General features: G+C 41.5%; 1 protein-coding gene across 1 annotated transcript in view; it reads right to left on the reverse strand.

The window, feature by feature from the left end:
- SOD3 (superoxide dismutase 3) overlaps nucleotides 1-22,327 on the reverse strand; it is a 47,782-nt gene extending 25,455 nt beyond the window's left edge. Inside the window, exon 1 of the mRNA XM_014855879.3 lies at nucleotides 22,226-22,327. The gene's annotated coding sequence lies outside the window, so the exon portion shown is untranslated. The remainder of the gene's footprint in view (nucleotides 1-22,225) is intronic.
- Between the last annotated feature and the right edge of the window lie 304 nt (nucleotides 22,328-22,631).

The raw sequence follows: 22,631 nt of genomic DNA on the forward strand, positions 1-22,631 counted from the left end.
TCTCTCCTTAATGAAAGGGCTTTAGAGTCTTTCCATGCCACCAGCAATAGGGTTTACTCTCTTCCATAACTGATTGGGAGTCTCATTTGGAATCCAGTTTTTCTAAGAAGCTGACCATCACATTGCCTGAACATCCCAAGGTGTTTGATTTTAAGGAACAGATGAGGAGCTGGAGGCCTTCGGCTCAGCCGCTATCCCAGCCCTCTGCTTCCAGCTGGCCTCTCACCTCCCACTCTTGTTCAAGACCCCGCTTCAGAGTGAAAACTGGAAATATTCAGCCCAGTGAGAAGATCCAGGCCATGAGGACAAGGCAGGGGGCTGAAGACTCACACTGAGCCTCTCTCAGCGGCCATATGCAATGCTCTGATTCCCAGGAATCTTGGATTCTGCCCGGGGCCACTTCTAACCTGTGGAACCAGCTGACTGGTAGAGCCAGGACTGCTGTGAGTCAGCAGGAAACTGAGTCAGCCTCATTGATTTGGAGTAGGAGGATGTGGGTTGAGTTTGTGGGGACCTTGAATGGGTTTTCGTGGTCATGGGAATAGTTTCATTTTGCCAGCTACGAATCAACTAGCATTCATGAGGCCCAGAAGCAGAAGAGCTCAAGTTAAAAATAAGTCAACCTTTTATTTTTAGGCAAGGCAGAGCACAGCCACAAAACAGGAATTGGGGCGTGTGGACCTGCCTCGCTTTGGAGATGCAGGGGGAGGGGGCAATAGCACAGGGTCTCTCCTGCATAGCATCCCCACCTGTGCAGGGGGTATGTGAGAAGACCTGCCCGAGCATGGGAGGTGGCCTGAAGTGAGGCAGTGTTGCTCTCCTGTCCTATTCGCAGCTATAGTTCGGGGGACCCAGAGCCTCAGTTTTCTATCTGAACCCCACCAGGAAATGGTGAGTACACCTCGGTTGTGTATAGGTATGATGTGTGTAGACAGGACAAGTGTGGGTCAGTACCCAGCTGCCCCGGTTGTTAAAACATTGGAGTATTTTCATACTTCTCAGTAAATAGACACAGACCCAAGTTTTCTGTTTGCCTCCCCACTATCAGCTACCCTGCCCCTCCTCCAGGACCTCATAGACTTCCCCAGTGCTCAACAGTGAAAGGTTAATTCCTGGTACAGTCGGGCATCCAAAAATCTGATTTCTTCTGTTCTCTTCAAAGAACTCTAGTATCGAAATCCAGAATTCAGAAAGTTCGATGGTGAGAGTTCTATCAGTCTGGAGAAGAAGGAATCTATAGTTTATTGGGAAAATCATGGTTTCCCAATTATCTCTTCTCTCCTTTGTAAAAGGGTTTTGAAGCCTTTCCTAGTCACCAGCAATACGATTTACTTTCTTCCATAAATAAGTGGAGTTCAGCACCAGGGCCAGCTACATGGTTTTGAATTGGGCCTTAGCAATACAGTAGTGGTTAAATAGACTGACCATGGCCACTGGTTGTGGACGTATGTGTGTTCCATCAAAGGAAGGTGTTGGGCTGGTACCCGAGGGACTATATTCACAGCCCTGCCTACTTAGCAGAAAATACTCCCCCATTTCATCATGGCATTTTCCAGCTATTTCAGTCCTTTGGGTGCCTTCTCGCATGTGCTCAGGCAGATTCTTCAGGTCTACCACTTGAGCCTTTTCATCGTGCCACCATACAATGCCTCTGCCCCAGTGACCCTCTGCTGGTAACTCCAGTGCTACTGCCAGTCTGACCTCAAGGAAATGAGGGATCCCCTCCTCATGTCCACTGAATCCCAAATGTGGGCAGGCCCTTCCACTTGGTTCCCACAGGGGATCAAAGACCAGGATGTCACTTTTAATAAGACCTAGCATAGGTGTGGGGGTAACGACAGGGAAGTAAAATACAAATGAAAGCTCATAGCTCTGATAGGCCCAGGCCTATCCTAGCATCCTTAACAGGTCAATTTCCCTGACATGCACACTTCTGGCTGCTTTGGGGCTACAATGAGCTTCTCTCAGTCACCATCAGAAAGGTCCCAGATGTCCCCGCATCTTAGAATTTATGCCAAGCTGACTCAGCCAAGCTCCACAACAAGGACGAAAGGATTTTCTTACCCAGCTCTAGGGCCTGCTGTGAGACACTGACAGCTTGGTCAAGGTGAAAAAGCTCCCATTTCAGGCAGTCCAAGCATCCTGCAAAGGAGTCTGACCTAGAGTCAACCAGGTACAGGCTGCACTTACCATGAGGGTGTTTGTTATATTGTCATTCCCTTTTTATAGAAGAGAAACTGAGGCCCAGAGAGGTTTAGTAACTCAACTAAGCTCACACAGCCTATAAAGCTTCTAAAGCCTTATACCCGGACAATCACTTCAAAACTTGAGCTTTTAGCAGCATATTTTCAAGTCCCATGTCTGACTGGGCAAGGGAAACAAAAGAAAAAATGAACAAATGGGACTACATCAAACTAAAAAGTTTCTGCACAGCAAAGGAAACCGTCAACAAAACAAAAAGACAACCTAACAATTGGGAGAAGATATTTGCAAACCACATATCACATAAGGGGTTAATATCCAAAGTATACAAAGACCTCATACAGCTCAACAACAAAAAAATCAACAATCCAATTAGAAAATGGGCAAAAGATCTGAACAGAGATTTCTCCAAAGAAGATATACGGATGGCCAACAGGCATATGAAAAGATGCTCAACATCATTAGCTATCAGGGAAATGCAAATCAAAACTACAATGAGGTATCACCTCACTCCTGTCAGAATGGCTATAATTAACAAGACAGGAAACAACAAATGTTGGAGAGGGTGTGGAGAGAAGGGAACCCTTGTTCACTGCTGGTGGCAGTGCAAACTGGTGCAGCCACTATGGAAAGCAGTTTGGAGTATCCTCCGAAAATTAAGGATAGATCTACCATATGATCCAGCTATTCCACTGCTGGGTATTTATCCAAAGAACTTGAAAACACAAAGGCATAAAGATACTTGCACCCCTATGTTCATTGCAGCATTATACACAATAGCCAAGACTTGGAAGCAACCTAGGTGCCCATCAAGGGACGAATGGATAAAGAAGATGTGGTATTTATACGTGATGGACCACCCCGCCATAAGAAATGACGAAGTCCGGCCATTTGTGACAACATGGATGGACCTTGAGGGTATTATGCTGAGTGAAATAAGTCAGAGGGAGAAAGTCAAATACCATATGATCTCACTCATAAGTAGAAGATAAAAAAGACAAAAAAAAAATCACATAGCATTGGAGATTGGACTGGTGGTTACCATTGGGGAAGGGGGGAGGGGGAGGGCAAAAGGGGTGATTAGGGTCACATGTGAGGGGATGCACTATAATTAGTGTTCGGGTGGTGAACATGATGTAATGTATCCAGAATTTGAAATATGATGTACATCCGAAAAAAATTAAAATTAAAAAACAAACAAAACAAAACCAAAAAAATTGAGCTTTTAACCATTACACAAAGCACTTTTCTTGTGCGGATCTGGGGAGTTCCTAAAAATGTTCAATTATTTTTACACATTTGTGTTTTTGTGTTCTTTGGATAAACACCCAGAAATGGAAAGAGGCATGCACCTCTATGTTCATTGCAGCATTATTCACAACAGCCAAGACCTGAAAACAAGCTAAGTGCCCGTCAATGGATAAATGGATCGAGAAGATGTGGTATATATACACAATGGAATACTACTCAGCTATAAAACAAAAAAGATGAAATCTTTCCATTTGTGACAACATGGCTAGACCTTGAGGGTATTATGCTAAGTGAAATAAATGAGAAGAAGAAAGTCAAATACTGTACAATCTCACTCATAAGTAGAAGATAAAAACAACAACAATGAAAAACAAACACATAGATACAGAGATTGGATTGGTGGTTACCAGAGGGGAAGGGGTTGGGATGAGGGCAAAATGGGTGATAGGGCACATATATGGTGATGGATGGTAATTAGTCTTTGGGTGGTGAATGTGATGTATTCTACACAGAAATTGAAATACAATGATGTACACCTGAAATTTATATAATGTTATGAAACAATGTTACCATCATTAAAAAAAAGTTCGATTATCAACATGTTGCAAAGGTACAAAAGGCATATGGTGCTCATGAGTGAAGCATGAAGTTAACCTTGAAGACTCCTGGTGGGCTTCATACGGAACAGAAGCCAACAATGAGAGGCTTAGAGGAGGACACATCAGCGGAATGCTTTTGAAACTTTCCACTTGATTTCTTCACCGTCTTATTGGTAATCTCAGAGAGGCAGCTTCAGCCACAGCACATTTTCTTGAGTTCTTCAGTTGCCATGTTCCTGCTAACATTATTCGCATGCATCTATTTAAGATCAGCAAACACAGGTGCAATGATCGTAAACAGCTCAGTGTTTTCACAAAAACTCGATCTGCCACATTCTGTAGTTTCTTTTGTATCAGGCTTCTTTCAGTTGTGATAAAGCTCTATTTGGGATAAGTATGATTTTCTCTGCTGATCTTTTCAAATCAGATTCCTCACTGCTGTGTCTTTCTGCCTTCTATATTCTAAATCTATCCATCAGTTGGGTCACTAAATAGTCCTCTGATTTACTTGCCAGAGCCAGAAAAATGTCCTTACATATTTTAGGTAATCTCTTTGGTTGCCCATGTAGATAGGAATCTATCGCTAGATTGTAAATTCCTTCAGGACAGGGACCACGTCTTAAGCATCTCTGTCTTCTCCTCAGCTCCTAGCTCTGTTCCTTACTGTAGACACATTGGAATTGTTGGGAATGATTTATATGTTCTAAGTTGTTCCACCACACGCCCAGCTGGGTGAGCAGTGTGGGATAGGTTGCCGAGACCAAAGAAAAGACCTGGAGACAGCAGATGAGACATGTGAGTTTATTGGGGAGTTACTTACTGGGAAGGTCCAGCGGTGGCTGGCTGGACATAGATCTGCACACTGCTACCGCCCCCTAAGAGAAGCTTGCTTAAGTAGGCAGAGGAACAAAGGTTGTGTGCTTGCCAAGGGGGACCGTCCCTGTGTGACCTGCGTTCCAAGGACCAGAGCACCACCCCACTGGAGGGCCTGCGTGCTCCCTCAGACCGTGAGGGTCTTTGTGCTAACTATCCCATGAGAAAGGAGCTGGGTTGGCCAAGCCCAGGACTGTTAACATCATGAATGCTGGCATATAGCCCAGACAAGGAGCCTCAAGGACACATGGTTTAAAGGGGCATCCTGGCTAGTGCCCCAACATAATTCTTCCCTCAAAGGACAGTTTTTAGTTTTTATCTGGCCCATTCCAATGGTATAAGCCCTTCATTTCTCCTTAACACCCACTTCAAGTCCATCCCATGGCAGCTCTGAACCATTTCCACCTATCTCTGCTGTCCAGAGATAGTAAGAAATGAACTATTCTCATCCTCAAAACAGCTCCTCATTTTCTTAAATTTCAATTGAGTTTATTTTCAATATTTCTCTCATTAGGTAAAATTAAAAATGTGTGTTTTTGAAAATTCTTTTCTTGGTTCTCATAGAAGGCAATTTCATATGATGGCATACGTACTCAGCTGATTACCTTCGACGTAACATACTCACAGGTCTGGAGGATTAAGATGTGGATATCTTTCGGGGGACAATTGTTCTGCCTCCACAGGCAGAGAAAGCATTAGATGACCTAAAATATGGTATTGTGCTAGAAAGTAAAGAAGTGCTCAATAAATGATGGGGGTATGTCAAAAGGTCACCTGAAACTAGCTTGAAGGGCCTTGCACTAGTCTGCTCTGGCTGTCATGACAAAGTACCACAGAATGGCTGGCTTAGAGAACAGAAATTTATTTTCCCATAGTTCTGGAGGCTGGAAATCCTAGATCAAGATGTCAGCAGGTTGGGTTACTCCTGAGGCCTCTCTCCTTGGCTTGCAGCTGGCCTCCTTCTCTCTGTGTCCTCACATGTCATTTCCTCTATATGTGCTTTGAGAGAGAGAGCTCTCTGGTGTCTCCTTCTCTTTTATAAGGACACTAGTCCTGTTGGATTAGGGCCCCATCCTGATTACCTCATTTAACCTTAATTACCTTCTTATAGGCCCTATCTCTGAATACTGTCACATTGTGGGTTAAGGCTTTAAATTACAAATTTTGGGGAGTGCACAATTCAGTCCATATTGGTTCTTCCACTTGTACTGTGATCCCGGCCCTGCTGTGGCAGCAAAAGCAGGTCAAGAAAGCTCTCTAGATATCAGAATGCGGAGGCAAGATGTGGTGTGGTGTGGTGTGTAACCCATGGAAGACTTTTGACTCTGCATTGCTTGGGTGACTGAATGTAAGCACATTGTGTTTGGAAAGGTTTGTACCATTTTTCAGTTTCATCATTTGTTCTATTTCTCCTATTAACTGTTTCATGGGAAACAGAATTTGATCATAATGGAATGTATGAACATACTTTGGGAGGATTTGAGCCCAAAACTAAGAAGATCTGGAAACAACCCAAGTGTTCACCAATGGATGAATGGAAGACAAATGGACATATAATGTGGTATATATATACAGTGGAATATTATTCAGCCATGAGAAAGAAGGAAATCCTGCCATTTGTGACAACATAGATGGACCTTGAGGACATTATGCTAAGTGAGATAAGTCAGACAGAGAAAAACAAATACTGTATGAACTCTCTTATATGGGGAATCCAAAAAAGCCAAACTCACAGAAACAGAGAATAGCATAGTGATTACCAGGGTCTGGTGGAGTGGGGCTTGGGGAAGTTGGGAAGATGTTGGTCAAAGTATACAAACTTGCAGTTAGAAGATGAATAAGTTCTAGAGATCTAATGCATGGCAGTGACATTACAGTTAACAATACTGTGTTATATAATTGAAAGTTGTTAGGAGACTAGATCTTAGATGATCTCACCACAAAAAAGAAACACTAATTATGTGACCTGATGATGGTGTTAGCTAACGCAACTGTGGCGATCATATTGCAACATGTAAGTGTATCGCATTAACACGTTGTACACTTTAAACTTACACGATGTTATGCGTCAGTCACATCTCAGTAAAAAAATTAAAACTACTATAATTGCTTCCTGGTCTTTTTTTCCTTCTCAAATATAGAAACAAAAATAATCACCTTCTTCATTTTCCTTCTTCTGGAATATTTCCTTAGGATAAATTTCCAAAAGAAAAATAACCAAGTGAAAGAGTATGAATATTTTTATAACTTCTAATTCACACTGCCAAAGTACTATTCTAAAAGATAGTGCCAATTTGCCACCAAAAACTCACGGGTATAGCAGTTTTATTGCAACTTCACTAGCTTTGGGTATTGTAGTTTTAGGTATATTTAAAATCATCACAAATCCAAAAGCTGTTCTTGTGTATCTCCTGTAAAATTCCGTGACCCTAATCCTAGAAAGGCATCCATACGAGTCGTAGCTATAGAGCTCCTTCCCAGCCAGTCTAACTCAGTCCTTTATTATCTGGTTGCTGTTTTTCTTTTCATCCCAGCAAAATTCTATTGTGTTCCCAGCCTCCTCCTGGAAAGTTGGCCCAGGAGAATGTTAGAAGCCTGGGCTATATCTATCCCTCTGCATTGCTTACATGTCTCTCAAAAGTAGCCGTGAACTATGCTGACTTTCTGGTCTAACTCTCGCCTGGTACTATTACCACCGATTGAGAGTTTACTATGAGCCACATGTATGCTATTTTGCTCTTTCTCTCACCCACCTTGTAAGGTAGACTTTATCCTTTTCAGATAAGGACTAGGGATCAAAGACATGAAGTAGCTTTCCCAGATTACGTAATTTGTAATTGATGGGGACAAGATTAAAACTCATGCTTTTGGCCATTACACTTCACAGCCTCACCTGAGGGACTGCCAGTCTATTGGGTGTTTTCCTCCCACTTAGACATCCTGGGAGGAAGGTAGAAAGCAGTGGAAAATTCTCATTCACTCCCTTCAAATATCATCTACTTCCTCCAAACGCTGTCCTGATCCATATTTTTGAACCATCCCAATTTAAAAGTCAATGTCCAGGTTTTAACTACCACTATATCTCCACATGACAATGGCATTAAGATGCATCTTGATGTACATTTTGTTAGAAACTATTTGGAGAGAGTAAAAGTGAGTATGCCGAGATAAATATATGAACATCTTTTCTGAAAAATTTATTCATGAGTCTAAGAAATATTATACTTCTTAAATAAAATGGGAAGGAAAAAAGTATTTTAAGTTATTCTACTTTCCCACAGCCCTTTATATTTCTCCTCCTTCCTCAGGATAAGTTGTGATATGAAATACTGAAGCCAAGAGAAGGATCTCCGGAGAGTCGGGGGAGTGAGATGTAAACATGACTTTGCTTCTCTGGAACGTGAACCTCAGGAAAGCGAGGGCTGTGGCTATTCACTACTGTGTCCCCAGCACCTTTAACAGCACCTGGCACTCAGTAGGCACTTATATCTGTGGAATGAATGAATGAGCTACTTGGCTCCTTGCCCAACCGTCCTCTAGACGCTACAGCTGAGGTAATGTGTCACATGACTTCAGGCTCAGCGTCTGCCATGGAACCAGTCCGCCACCCTTGATACTCAAAGCCCAGTCCCTGGGCCAGCACCAGGAAGCTTGTTCAATACATGCAGAATCTCAGGCCCCACACCAGACCCACTGAATCAGAATCTACATTTTAACAAGACCTCCAAGTGATTCCTACCCACATTAAAATTTGCAAATGACTGTCTAGGCCAGTCTCAAAGTGTGCTCCCTGGACCAGCATCATCAGCATGACCTGGGAACCTGTTAGAACACCTGCTGAAGCAGAAACTCTGCGGGTAGGGTCCAGCTTCTTCCTTACCAGTGGTATATAATGTGACATAGTCCATTTCATTCTGAACACAATGAATGACCTCATTCTTCTGACCCAATCCTTAAAGGGTCCAGACATAATTCTAAATATATATTTCAGAACATAGGAATACATCAGGTCAAGAATATCTAATTCCGTGGGTACAGTTCTTCCCTTCACGGAGATGCTCAGCACACAGCATGTGAGAAAGCTGAAGTCACTAAAGTGGCTGCATCTGCCCAGGAGGATGCGTTTTTCTAATTCACCCAAAGGTGTTGGATGAGTTATCTATGGTCCTGAGTCTTACTCCTGTGATTGTGGATGATCATTAAAATGTTTATATACAATAAGGTACTACTGTCCAAGATCCACGAGTGCACACAGTTCTAACAACATTTCTATGCTGTGCCCATCATCTTGCTTACAGCTGATGGGTTAATCTCCTCTGCTCCTTCTAACTGACAGCTGTAAGGCTGTTTGCTCTCCTTCTAATTCCCACTCTTTCCTTCAGATTCGCTGTTAGCTTCTGACTTGTCAGCTGTTTGGGCTCTTCTGTAAAGTTTTGTTAGTGTATCTTCTACCACTTCTTCTTCCACATGGTTCTGCAAATTCTTTAAAAACTCTTAAATACCCTTGAGCAAATAAATGCTCGAAATACACATAGTTCTTTTATAAATAGGGTATGTACACTGTATTAATTTTAAAATAGGACACATATTTGCTCTTTAAGGTTACAACCTGTAATATAATTGCTAAGCTTAATTTTCAAAAGAATAAGTAAACAAAACCTCAGATATATATATACACAGTTCATATAGCCATCCCTACCTGCCACTTATCAGTGTTCATATTTATAAATTATCAGCTTTGGTCTTCACAATGATATATCCTTTGACTGGAATTATAAGCTGAAAACTCATTTCCACATGACCTTTGGGGAAATATATTTAAGCATTTCACATAGAGGGATATGGAATTAAAATGTGTCTATTTGTAGCTTCTGCCCATTGATCCCAGATCCGTCACTGGAGGCAGAGAGAACAAATTTTATTCTTCTTCCACCTGTCAGACCTACAGGTTTTTAAAAATAGCTATCATACCTCTCCTTCTCTATTCCCACCCCCTTATTTTCTCCTCTATAAACTAAATGCCCTCTGTTCCTTCCATTGTTCATCACACGGTAATTTAAGTCAATTTGCCATTTTGATTGTTCTCCTCTGAATGTGTTCTTATTAGTCTATAGCCTGCAAAATGTATGAGGCCAAAATGAAGACATAACTTTGAGTGCTCTGAGAAGCATGAAATAGAAGACTATCCTTCCCTTGTTCAAGATAATAAACTCTATTAATGCTGCTTAATATCACAGATTGCTTACTTAGCACCTACACCCCACTGCTGGCCCACATCAAACAAAACCTCAAGTTATCACATGCACTGTTGATAAGTAAGCCATTGCTACCTAACACTCTCTTGCATGGTGTTTAGTAGGACTTCTTTCTACCATAGCCGTCTGGTAGTTCCTCTCCACCACCTGCCCCTCCAGAAAAGACTACCAGCAGCCAAGTTTCTCTGTGCTATGTTCCTAGGCCCAGTCCCAATCCAGTCTTATGACAGCTCAGGACAGTCTTTATAACTATTGCTGGCTAGTTGTTCACCAGCAGACTTGAAAACTTGATTTTTAACTAGAACAACAAAAAAGAAGTGCTATCTATGAGGAAATCTGGTGACAATGATTTGTTATTATTATGGCTATTCCCAGCCCAGATGGTTCTGCAGATGAAATGGATAAAAATTGGATCCTTTTTGTGGCTGGTGACAGGTGCAGACTTGGCCCCACCAGTGGGATCTCATCAGACACACAGCATATCGCTGGCTCAGGAGCTTCCCAGAGGCACGTGTGTGTTGTAGTAATCCCAAAAACTGTCAAGTGAATAATTGGCCTCTTACCTAGAGTCTTTAGAAGATTCCCTACTGTATATCCTTTGAAAAGCTGTATCAGTTAGGTTCTTTGTTTGCATGCAACAGAAACAGGCTCTGGCTAATGTGAGCAAGACAAGCATTTTTTGGATGAACATGGGGGTCCTTGCACAACTGATAAAAGGCCAGAGAACCAGGCTTTACATGATGGGAACTAGGGGAGCCCTGGAAATGTAGGTAGCAGGAAATAATTGAGAATCTTGTCAAGGTGTGGCTACAATGAACGAAGCACAACCTTTTATTTTCTGTTTCCCAGAAATCGTGGAAAACAGCAGTGATTGCATTAGCAAACAAATGGGGGAGGCCAATGTCACAGTTATTCCGAGGCTGTGATTTTGGTTGGGAGAAGCAATAGATTGGAAGCATAGCCAGAAATTTGACAGGGACATCTAAGGAACTAGATAGAAAGAATGAGCCTAGAAAAGCTCTGACACATCCCTAGAGGTCTGAAAGGCTGTAATCATGCTCAAGGCTGAGCACATGCTCAAGACAGACTGGAGAAGACTCTAGCTGTCTACACATCCCTGGATAAATGTGGGACCTTGTGTACATGCAGAGAAGACACACACAGCCTCAGTAGAAAGCAATAGCAGGGACAGATCTGTAAACTGCCTGAAATTTAAATGTGTTCCCCAATCCATATAGAGATCCATCAGCAAAGGGTGGAAGACTTACCGGCTCAAGGTATTTGAGTATAACCTCTGATCAATTAGTAAGCTATGCTGAACTATAGGTGAATTGTAGGAAGCCATGTTTAGAAATAAAAACAAAAACAAAAAAGAAAACTTAGTAAATACATCAGTTGTCACACACTGAAGTAAAGAGAGTCCCTACAGAATAAGTCCAGGGAAGTCAATAAACAAACAAAAAACCAGCAATAACAACAACTCCCAGAGAGGAAGTGAGAATCCACAGTGCTACAATATATTATCTAAAATATCTAGTTTCCAATAAAAGATTACAAGTTATCCAAAGAAACAGGAAAGAGGAAAAAGCTCAGGGAAAAAACAGTCAATAGAAACTGTCTCTGAAAAGTCCTCTAAGGTGGTGGACTTAGCGGAAAAAAACTTCAAAGTGGATAGTAAAAATATGTTCAAAAACAAAAATAAATTACCCTTTAAAAATTAAGAGAAAGCATCATGACAATTACTCATCAAAAGGAGAATCTATATATTTATACAGGTAGAAATTATGTTTTTAAAAGAATCAAAAGGAAAATCTAGAGTTGAAAAGTGAAACAGGATTTTCACTAGAGGGGCTCAACATCATATTTGAGAGGCACAATAAAGAATCAGTGACCTTGAATATAAATAAATAGAAATTATCCAATCTGAAGAAGAAAAGAAGAAGAAAAGAAAGAAGAAGAAAATTGAACAGAGCCTCAAAGAGCTGTAAGACTCTGTCAAGCATACCAACATACATGTAATGGGAATCTCAGAAGGAAAGAAGTGAGAGAAGGAGAATAAAAATATTTGAAGAAATAATGGCCCCAAATCCCCAAATTTAATGAGAAACAATCTACAGATTCAAGAAGTTCTATGAGCTCTAAGTAGTATAAATATAAATACATCTATATCTAAATACATCATATTCAAACTGTTGAAAGCTAAAGACAAGCTTGAAAGCAGCAAGAGAAAAATGACATGCAGACATTAATACAATTAACAGCTGACTCCATATTAGAAATAATGGAGGCCAGAAGGCAGTGGGAGGACATATTGAAGGTGCTGGGGGAAAACACAGTCCAATCACAAGGAATTAAATTAGAAATCAGCAACAGAAATAAAATCAAGAAATCCACAAATATTTGGAAATTAAATACTATGCTTCAAATAACCAATGAGTCAAAGAAAAAAATCACAAGGTAAGTTGAAAAATATTTTGAAATGAATGAAAATGAAAACACAACATATCAAAAATGTATGGGATACAGCTAAAGCAGTGCTAACAGGGAAATATACAGCTTTAAATGTCTATAGTAAAAATGAAAAAAGATCTCAAATTAATAACTTATACTTCCCCCTTAAGAAACTAGAAAAAAACGAGCAGGCTAAGCCCAAAGCAAGTAGAGACAGGAAATAATAAAAATTATAGTGGACATCAACAAAATAGAAAACAAAAATAATGCTGAAAAATTGATGAAACCAAAAGCTGGTTCTTTGAAAAGATCTACAAAATTGACAGATCTTTAGCTAGATTCACCAAGAAAAAAAAAGACAGAAGACACAAATGATAAACATTAGGGTTGAAAGAGAGGATATCATTACCTACTCTACAGAAATTATAATGGATTAGTATGAACAATGTTATGGCAAGAAATTAGACAACTTAAATAAAATTGACAAATTCCTAGATGGACACAAATTATCAAAATGGACTTAAGAAGAAATTAAAAAATATGAATAGACCTATGACAAAAACAGAAATTGAATTACTAATTTAAAATCTTCCCACAAAAAAAACCCCCCAAACCCAGATGGCTTTGTTAGTGAATTCTATCGAATATTTAAATACTAAATAATACCAATTCTTCAGAAACCCTTCCAGAAAATACAGGGAGGAGAAGCACTTCCCAAATCATTCTATGAAGCCAGTATTACCCTGACGCCAAAGGCAAAGATATCACAAGAAAAAACAACTACAGACTAACAACCTCATGAATATAGATGCAAAAATCTTCAACAAAATATTAGCAAAATGAATCTAGAAACGTATAGAAAGAATTATACACCATGACCATGTAGGATTTATCTGAGAAATGCAAGATTGGTTTAATATATAAACATTAATTAATGTAAAACACCATATTAAGAAAAGAAAGCACAAAAGCCACATGATTATCTCAATAGATGCAGAAAAAGCATTTAACAATATCCAACACCCACTCAAGTAAAAATTTTTCAACAAACTAGGCGTAGAAGGGAACTTCCTCAACCTGATAAAAGGCATCTATGAAAAACTTGCAGCTAAATTTCATACTTAATGGTGAAAGACGTAATGCTCTCCCCTCAAGATCAGGAACAAAGCAATGACGTTCTCTCTTGCCACTTTCTATTTAACAATGTGCTAGAGGTTTTAGCTAGTGAATTAAGGCAAAAATTTTTCATTAAAACCATTCAGATTAAAAAGGAGAAGTAAAATGGTCTTTATTTGCAGATTACATGATCCTGTATTGAGAAAATCCTAAGGAATCCATACAATTTTCTTTTTAAACTACCCTAATTAATATATGAGTACAGCAAGGTTGTGGTATAAATTCAATACCAATTGTATTTCTACACAGTAGTAACTGAAAATCCACAAAATAAAATTAAGAAAACAATTTCATTCACAATAGCATCAAAAAGCATAAAATTAGGGGCCGCCCCTGCAGCGCGGTGGTTAAGTTTGCACGTTCTACTTCGGTAGCTGGGGGTTCGCCAGTTCAGATCCCGGGTGGGGACATGGCACTTGCTTGGCAAGCCATGCTGTGGTAGGCGTCCCACATATAAAAGTAGAGGAAGATGGGCATGGATGTTAGCTCAGGGCCAGTCTTCCTCAGCAATCAGAGGAAGATTGGTAGCAGATGTTAGCTCAGAGATAATCTTCCTCAAAAGAAAAAAAAGGATAAAATATTTAGGAATAGATTCATCAATAAAGTGTAAGACTTGTACACCGAAAATTACAAACCACTGTTGAGAGAAATTACAAAACATCTGAATATATGAAGAGACATTCCATGTTCATGGATTGGAAGACAAAATTGTTAAGAAGTCAATTATCCCCATATTAATCTATAGATTCAATATAACCTCTTTAAAACTCCAGAAACTTTTTTCCAGAAACTGACAAGCTGATCCTAAAATATATACGCAAAGGCTGAAGTCCCAGAATAGCCAAACCAATTTTGGAAAAGAAGAAAAATGTGAAAGAACTTTCACTTCAAAACTTACTAGAAAGCTATAGTAATCAAGACAGTGTGACACTAGCATAAGGATATATATGTATTTAAATCAAACAGAATTGAGTCTAGAAACAAAAATATACTTATGGCGAATAGATTTTTTAAAAAGGTGCCAAAGCAATTCAAAGGGGAAAAAATAGTCTTTTCAACAAACGGTGCTGGGAAACTGAACATCCACACGTAAAAAGATTAATTTAGACCCTTACTTCATACTATACATAAAAAATTAATTCAAAAGGGATAACAGACATAAATTTAAGAGCTAAAACTAAGAAACCTCTGGAAAGAAAAAATAGGAATAGATCCCTGTGACCTTGGATTAGACAAAGAGTTCTTAGATACAACACCAAAAGCATGTTCCAAGAAAAAATCAATTAATTGGATTTCATTGAAATTAACAACTTTGTGCTTCAAAAGATACCATTAAGAAAATGAAGAAACAAGTCATAAACCAGGAGAAAATATCGCAAATACAAAAAATTTGTATATCCGATCAAAGAGTTATATCCAGAATAAATCACAGAATAAGTAGACAATTCAATTTAAAAATGAGCAAAAGATTTGAATAGACGTATTACCAAAGAAAATATATGATTCACTGATAAGCACATGAAAAAATGCTCAACGTCATTAGTCATCAGGGAAACGCAAATTGAAACCATAATGAGACACCACTAGAATGGCTATAATCAAAAAGACAGTAATAAAGGTTGGCAAGGATTTGGAGAAATCAGACTCTTCGTATATTGCTGGTGGGAATGTAAAATGTTTACAGCAACTTTGGAAAACAGTTTGCTAGTTTCCTAAAAAGGTGAAGATAAACTCATCATATGACCTAGCTATGTCACTCCCAGGAATCTACCCGAGAGACGTGAAAACATGTCTTGTGCAGGAATGGTCATAGGAGCATTATTTATAACAGATGAACGTTGGAGACATCTAGATGTCCATCAACTGATGAATGGATAAACAAAGTGTGGCATATCTAAAGAATGGCATATTATTCAGCCAAAAAAACCCCAAAAAGAAATGAATTACTGATATATGCTTATTATATAAATGAGCCAAAGATGGCTTCTGTGTATTGACCTCTGAGTTACTTATTTCTGCAGACCCTTTAGCCTAATAAAATCAAACTTTACACATGCAATTATTTTTAAAATAGTCCAAACAAGCAGAGTCTTGGCCATTTAGCCTGTCTGCGTTGCATTCCCCACGAAACCTCACCCCACACTGGCTAGTAATAGAGAAGACACACCCTGGGCTATGAAGACCCCCAGCTGCTGCAGCCCTTCTCTCTGACCCAGAGACTGTCTCTGAACTGCTGAGTGACATCACCTAGACACAAAAGCCCCCTCTCGGATCCAGCTCTCTGCCAGGAGTTCCCTCGCTCTCCTCCCCTTCTGGATGGTGGTCCCAGAGCCATAAGCCTCTGGACAGTCTCATCCTGAAAGGGACTTCCCCTCTCAAGCAATCCTAAGCGCCACCCCATACAGCTTGTTGGGTGCATTACTGCCTCTCCTGGTCATATCTTTTTCCGTTATTAGCCCCCAAATCCTTTGAACCCCTTACAACGCTACAACACGGATGAACATCAAAAACGGTGTGCTAAGGAAAAGAAGCCAGACACAAAAGACTACATACTGAATTATTTCATTTGTATGAAATGTTCAGAAAAGGTGAGGCAGAGGCAGAAAACGCTGATATTTGCTTGAGGTTGGGTGTGTGAGTGGGGATGGACTTCACGTACGCACAAGGTGATGGAAATGCTGGTTTGGGGTCATGGTTGCACAACTCGGTAAATTTGCTAAAAATCATTGAGTTGTACTTTAAAACTGGTGAAATGTGTAGTCTGCACATTAGATCTCAATAGGTTGTTTAGAAATTCCATTTTGGTGCTGACTCCAAAAGAAAGAGGAATTAATGTTGGGTTTTGAAACAGCAAATGCCCAGAGCTTCTTGCTCCTGCAACTGTCATTTATTCCTGCTGTCATTGTTGGGAGCTCAGTAAATATGGAGTCATGCAGGACTATTGAGAGCAGCTGTGCTAATCATTTTCATTGCTCATCAATGTAACTTTCAGTTCTCTGCCTTCTGGGCACCCATGTGATTGTACTTTCCGGGCCCCTGTGGTTGATAGAACCATATGACTAGCTCTGGCCAATCAGTTGTGAGTGGAAGTGACGTGGGTCACGTCTGGGCTGAGAGCTTGCCTGTGGAAGGAGCTCCAGAGTATTCCTCTTTACTCTCATGGTGACTGCCAATGTTTCATGACTGAAGCTCTGACAACCCCAGCCAACCTATGATGGACAAATAATATAGGTAAAAATAACCCTTTGCTGCCAGATACCCTTGAGGTTTAGGGGTTGTTTGTTACCAAAGCATAATTTAGCCTATCCTCACTGATACGAGGCAGCCAAATTGGAACCTAGTATTTTCTGGTCCAAATCTGAGCAATATCAATTGCCACTAATGATTGTAGTACCATTTTATTAATCAATTACTATGTGCCTTATGCTTTGCAAAGTATTTGACATATTTCTAATTCTCAAAGCATCACTTCCAAGTACAGATTACTTTTCTCACTTTACGTATGAGAAAACTGAACTTCAGCAAGTTGCAGTAACCCAAATAAGGTGATATGCCTATGAATTACTAATACAAAACTCATTTACTCTCCGATTCAACAAATAGACCTATTCAACAAATGTCGCCTATTGCCAGCTGATCATGTATGCTGGGCACCAGGAATATGATGGTGAGCAAGACAATCACAGTCCCATCTCTCCCAGGGTTTAGATGCTTCAGAATCACCTAGGTGCCTCAACCGTAGTCCTGGAGATTGGTTCAGTCGTTTGAGGAGGGGACCTTGACATCGGTGTTTCTTAAAAGCTCCCAGGTGACTCTACTGAGCATCCAGAGAGTGAACCACTGGTTTGGAGTCCAGAAGACCCGGGCCTTTTGTCTCCAAACCTCTAATCTCCAGTCTCATCACACCTCTTTCGCTTCTGTACAACCTGGACCAGGTTTGACTGGGCCAAAGCAATCGGCTGGGTTGCCAGGTTCTCCTCTTTTCCTCTCATAGACCCTTTGCCATCACCATCTTTTGTTTCCTCAGCCATCTCCCTGTCTTCATTTGCCAGGGAGTCTGTTATAACAGAATCTTTGAGCTGGACAAGACTTTAATTAGAAAGACCAGTGGTTTCCTAACATTTTTAAGCTCTTAATTCCTCTTTAAAAAAAATTCTTATGAAAGCACACCATCTGATGGAGATATTAGTAAGACCTGAATGGAATTAGAAGATGGGATCCAGGAGCTGTCTTTGCCCTCCTTTTGCCCCTTATCTCTGGAACCCCCGGGCTCTGACAGACATAATTTGAAAACTACTGAGAGAGCTCTCCTTGCTCATTCAATAGGCAGAGCAGTTGATCTTGCAAGAGGGGAAGGGACTTCCCCAAGGTCCCACCAATTCCTTAGTGTCAGACATCAAGGAAGGATCTAGGTGTCCCACTCTCTGCCCAGTGTTTTTGCCACCACATCACGGAGTCTTCAAAGCCATGTTCCCCTTAGCACCCGTGGTATTTTGGAATCTGAAAATATCAGATTAGCAGGGTGTCAGGAAAGGCCTCCTGGAGGAGGGAGTAGCTGCATTGAGGCTAGAAGAATGAGTTGGCACTAGGCAGGCCAAGAGAGGTGGGTAGCATTTCATCTTGAGGGAGCTGCATATGCAAAGGTCCTGAGGCAAGAAAGAGAGTGATAACATCAGCAGCTTCAAGTCTGGCCAGAGGCCAAGTGATCAGACATGAGGCTAAACTAGCAACCAGAGGCCAAATCATGAATAACAATGAACACCATGCTAAGGAGTTCAGACTTGAATTTTGTCTAAAGGCAATGAGAGTGACCTGGGAAAATTATATATTATGGAATATCACTCTGGCTCTGGTAAGGAGAATGGTTTAAGTTGATCAGGATTTACTCACAAGTCCAGTTAAGCTGTTGTGATGACACATAAGAGGGAGAATAGTATCAAGCTAGTGATGGCTGGACAGAATGAAAGCCAATAAGGAGGTAAGCACCAGGGCCTGATGAATGATTAAGTTAGGGGGATGAGAAAAAAGAAGACACCAAGGATGACAACGAAGTTTCTCCCTTGGGCATCTGGATGGATGGTGATGCCATTCACGGAGACAAGGAACACAGAAGGAAGGATCTGTCTGAGCAGGGAGGATATGAGATCAATCCATCAGTCGGATGCACTTGTCTGTGAACATCAGAAAACTCAGTCCCAAATGGCTGAAACAATAAGGGTATATACTATCTCATAGCACAAGAAGTTCGAAACAGGGCAGTTTCTGAGCTGGTTAGTTCAGAAGCTCAAAAAACTCATCAAACACCCAGGTTTTTCCGACTCTGCGCTGTCATCCTCAGTGCATCTGTGAGCACCCCTCATGGTGGCAAGATGGCACAGCGGCCCCAGGCACTACACTGTCACACACTGTGTTAGTTTCCTAGGGCTGTCATAACAAAGTGCCACAGCTGGATGTTTAAGACAATTTATGGTCTCACAGTTCTGGAGACCAGAAGTCTGAAAGCAAGGTGTCGGCAGCGTTAGTTCCTTCAGAGAGCTCTGATGGAGAATCTGTCCCCTGTGTTTCTTTTAGCTTCTGAGGTTGCGACATCCCTGGTGTCCCTTGGCTTGCAGCCGACTAGCTCCAGTCTCGGCCTCCATTGTCACGTGGCCTTCTCTCTGTATCTGTGTCCAATTTCCCTCTTTTTGTAAGGACACTGGTCATATTGGAGTAGGGCCACACTACTTCAGGATGACCTCATCTCCACTAATGACATCTGCAATGATCATGCTCCCAAATGAGGTCACATTCTGAAGTACCAGGGGTCAGGACCTCAACATGTCTCTTTGGGGACATAGTCAACCTATAACATACATCAAGGCAGAAAGGGAATGTGAGGGTTGATTTTATGTGTCAGTTTGACTGGGCACAGGTTGCCCAGATATTTCCAGATATTTGGTCAAGCATTATTCTGGGTATTTCTGTGAAGGTGTTTTTGGGTGAGATTACATTTAAATGAGTAGACTAAGTAGAGCCCATTGCCCGCCCTAATGTGGGTGGGCCTCATCCAATCAGCTGAAGGCCTGAATAGAACAAAAAGGCTGACCCTCCCCCAGCTAAGAGAATTCTTCTGTCCTACTGCCTTCAAAGTGGGACATCGGCTTTTTTCCTGCCTTCAGACTTAAACTGAAACATAGCTCTTCCTGGATGTCCTGTCTGCTGCCTTCAGACCACACCGTCGGTTCTCCCGGGTCTCAGGACTTCAGACTCAGACTGGAACTAAACCATGGGCTTTCCCGGGTCTCCAGCTCACTTACTCATCATGGAGATCTCGGAAGTTGCCAGCCTCCATAATCGCGTGAGCCAATTCCTTATAATAAATCTCTTTACATATATATGTGTGTGTATATATCTCTTATATATTTGTCTATATATCCTATATATATATATATATATATATATATACATCCTATTAGTTCTCTGGAGAATCTTAATAATACAGGGGACCAGCTCTTCTTGATATCTCTTGTATCCCCTTTTTTAGAGTTAAGAAACCTTACTCAGAAGCTCTACTCTCATCAGCCAAATTTGGGGAATGGGACTACCACTGTTGGCTTAGGCCAATCTGAATTTATCCACGTCACTTGGGGGAAGATGCGGAGACTGGAACGGTATTAAGATTTCTCCAGTATGGACGAAGGGGAAAGCCGTGCCAGTGTCAGCTGGAGCCCAGACGATTTTAGAGACAAGCGAGCCTCAGGTCAGGACCCAGGCAGACAGGTAGACAGGCACTGGCATCCAGGAGTCCGTGAGACACCAGGGAAGCTGAGTCGAGGCTCGAGTCCAGCAGGGCATTTCCTAGGGTATTCTGTTGGGGCCAGAATGCATCCCAGCAAATGAGCCCCTGGAATCTGTAAGTGAGATCTGGAAGGCGAATGTAGCCGTCTGGAAATGGGGAGGTGCTGAAGGCAGATGATGTCATCCAGCCTTAACGGGAATATATTTCCTCAGCCGTGGAAATAGTGATTTCTAGACTTTGCCCACTGTGCCATTCCCCAACTTGTTCCCAACTTTCAGATGAACTCAAAGATGCCAGGGCTCTCGGCGAGTCCTCTGAGGGGCAGTCCCATTGTCTGTCCTTGAGAGGTAGGCTGTGAACATCACAGAAAATAAGTCCATCTCCAAGTGCTGGATGCTCTGAAGGATCCAAAACCACCTGGTTCCTTCCCTCATAGAGCTTACAATCTATTCTGGACCCAAAAAACCTAAGACTATAATCCATATTCCTCCTGTTTATGAGGAGGACCTCCTAAATGCCAGGCCCTGAGCTGAGGACCTAATATGAGTTCTATTGTTTACTTCTCACAATAATGTAACGAGAAATATATTGTTATTCCCATTTTACAGACGAGGAAATGGAAGCTCAAAACCATTTCCTAACTTATTCAAATTTAGAGGAGCAGCAGAGTTGGGACTCACACTCAACTCTGACCCCAGAGCCTGCATTCTTCCCCATAATATGGGGGAGAAATCATACCTATTGGAGTCTGAGAAAGAGAGAGATTTCTGTGGGAGGGGGAGAGGTGGGGAGCAAAGATCCCCTGTAAGGAGAGGAGTTTCAGGAAGCTCACCTTGAACGATGAACAGAATTATTATAAGCTTTCTTTTTTCTTTTTTTTTCAAAGTGAGACAGTGAGACAGAGCAGGGGACAATGAATCTTCCAAGGTCACGCCACAAGTCACTAGCCAAGCCTGGCCTGTCACTCAAAGCTCTGAATTCCCAGCTCACTGAATTCAGCGGTTGAAGCAGCTGTGATGGGGCCATGTCAAATGAATCTGGAATAAAACACCAACCCGCAGTGTTTCCCCTTCTCCTCCTTTCCCCACTGTGTCCGCTGCCCCCTCCGCAAGCAACCCTCTTATCATCCCTCCCACCAATCCATAAACTGTCCCGGAAAATGCCAGGATCTGAGCACCATATTGGCCATGGGGGACTCGGTCAACTTCTTTGCCTTCTGGCTGTTCTAAACAAACAAAGGGCAGTGCACAAGTTATTAGTAAATACCAAGGCTTAGTTTATTGTATAAAACTTCAATCCAACAAATAAATGAGCCATCAAGTTTGAATTTATGTAGCATTCAAAACACATTAAAGCCATTTGACCATGACAAAGGCCTTTCCTGCTTTGAATGATGAAGCCAGCACTGCAAATACCCTTTGGATGAGACATTAAGCGAGGTCCTTTCAGTTTGTCTCCGGGGACTGTCAAGGTGGAAGGTAGAGGTGCTGGCACTCTTTCGAAAGAATTCTTTCGGGAAAATCTCATCTTGGCTAACGTCTCCTTTCCCTAAAAAAGGGTTTGTGTGCCTCTAACAGAACAATTACAGTTGCTCGGCTAGCGGTCATTCAGCTGACCGCCGCCGCGAGGCCCTGACTTACCTTGAGACATTCCCAGAGAGACATCAAGGAATACAGGAGTTCTCATCAAAGGACGCTGGCAGCTGATCGCAGGAGGTTCCAGCTGCTGTTGTGGCTTGTCTCCGAGCAGTTTCTTCTCCTGCAAATTGGTTATAATAATACCGCAAAGGGGGTGGTGAGAAATGAATCAGACGGAAAAGAGCCGCTTATCAATTCCAAAGCCCTGATCAGATAAATGGTGTTATTATTAATAATATGGAAGGGCAATCGTTCAGCCCCACCTTCTCACATCATTTTTGTTTTTGTTGCTTTCGCAATGGAAAGTTTCTCCTTCTGCTGGTATTTCTGCCCTTGCAGGGAGCTCTTGGGGCCTGCAGCTGCTATTAATGATTGCGGTTGACTCACTGGAGTTGAGCTCCATCTGGTC

Source organism: Equus asinus, chromosome 3 (genome assembly GCF_041296235.1).
Source record: "Equus asinus isolate D_3611 breed Donkey chromosome 3, EquAss-T2T_v2, whole genome shotgun sequence".
Classification (NCBI taxonomy): Eukaryota; Metazoa; Chordata; class Mammalia; order Perissodactyla; family Equidae; genus Equus; species Equus asinus.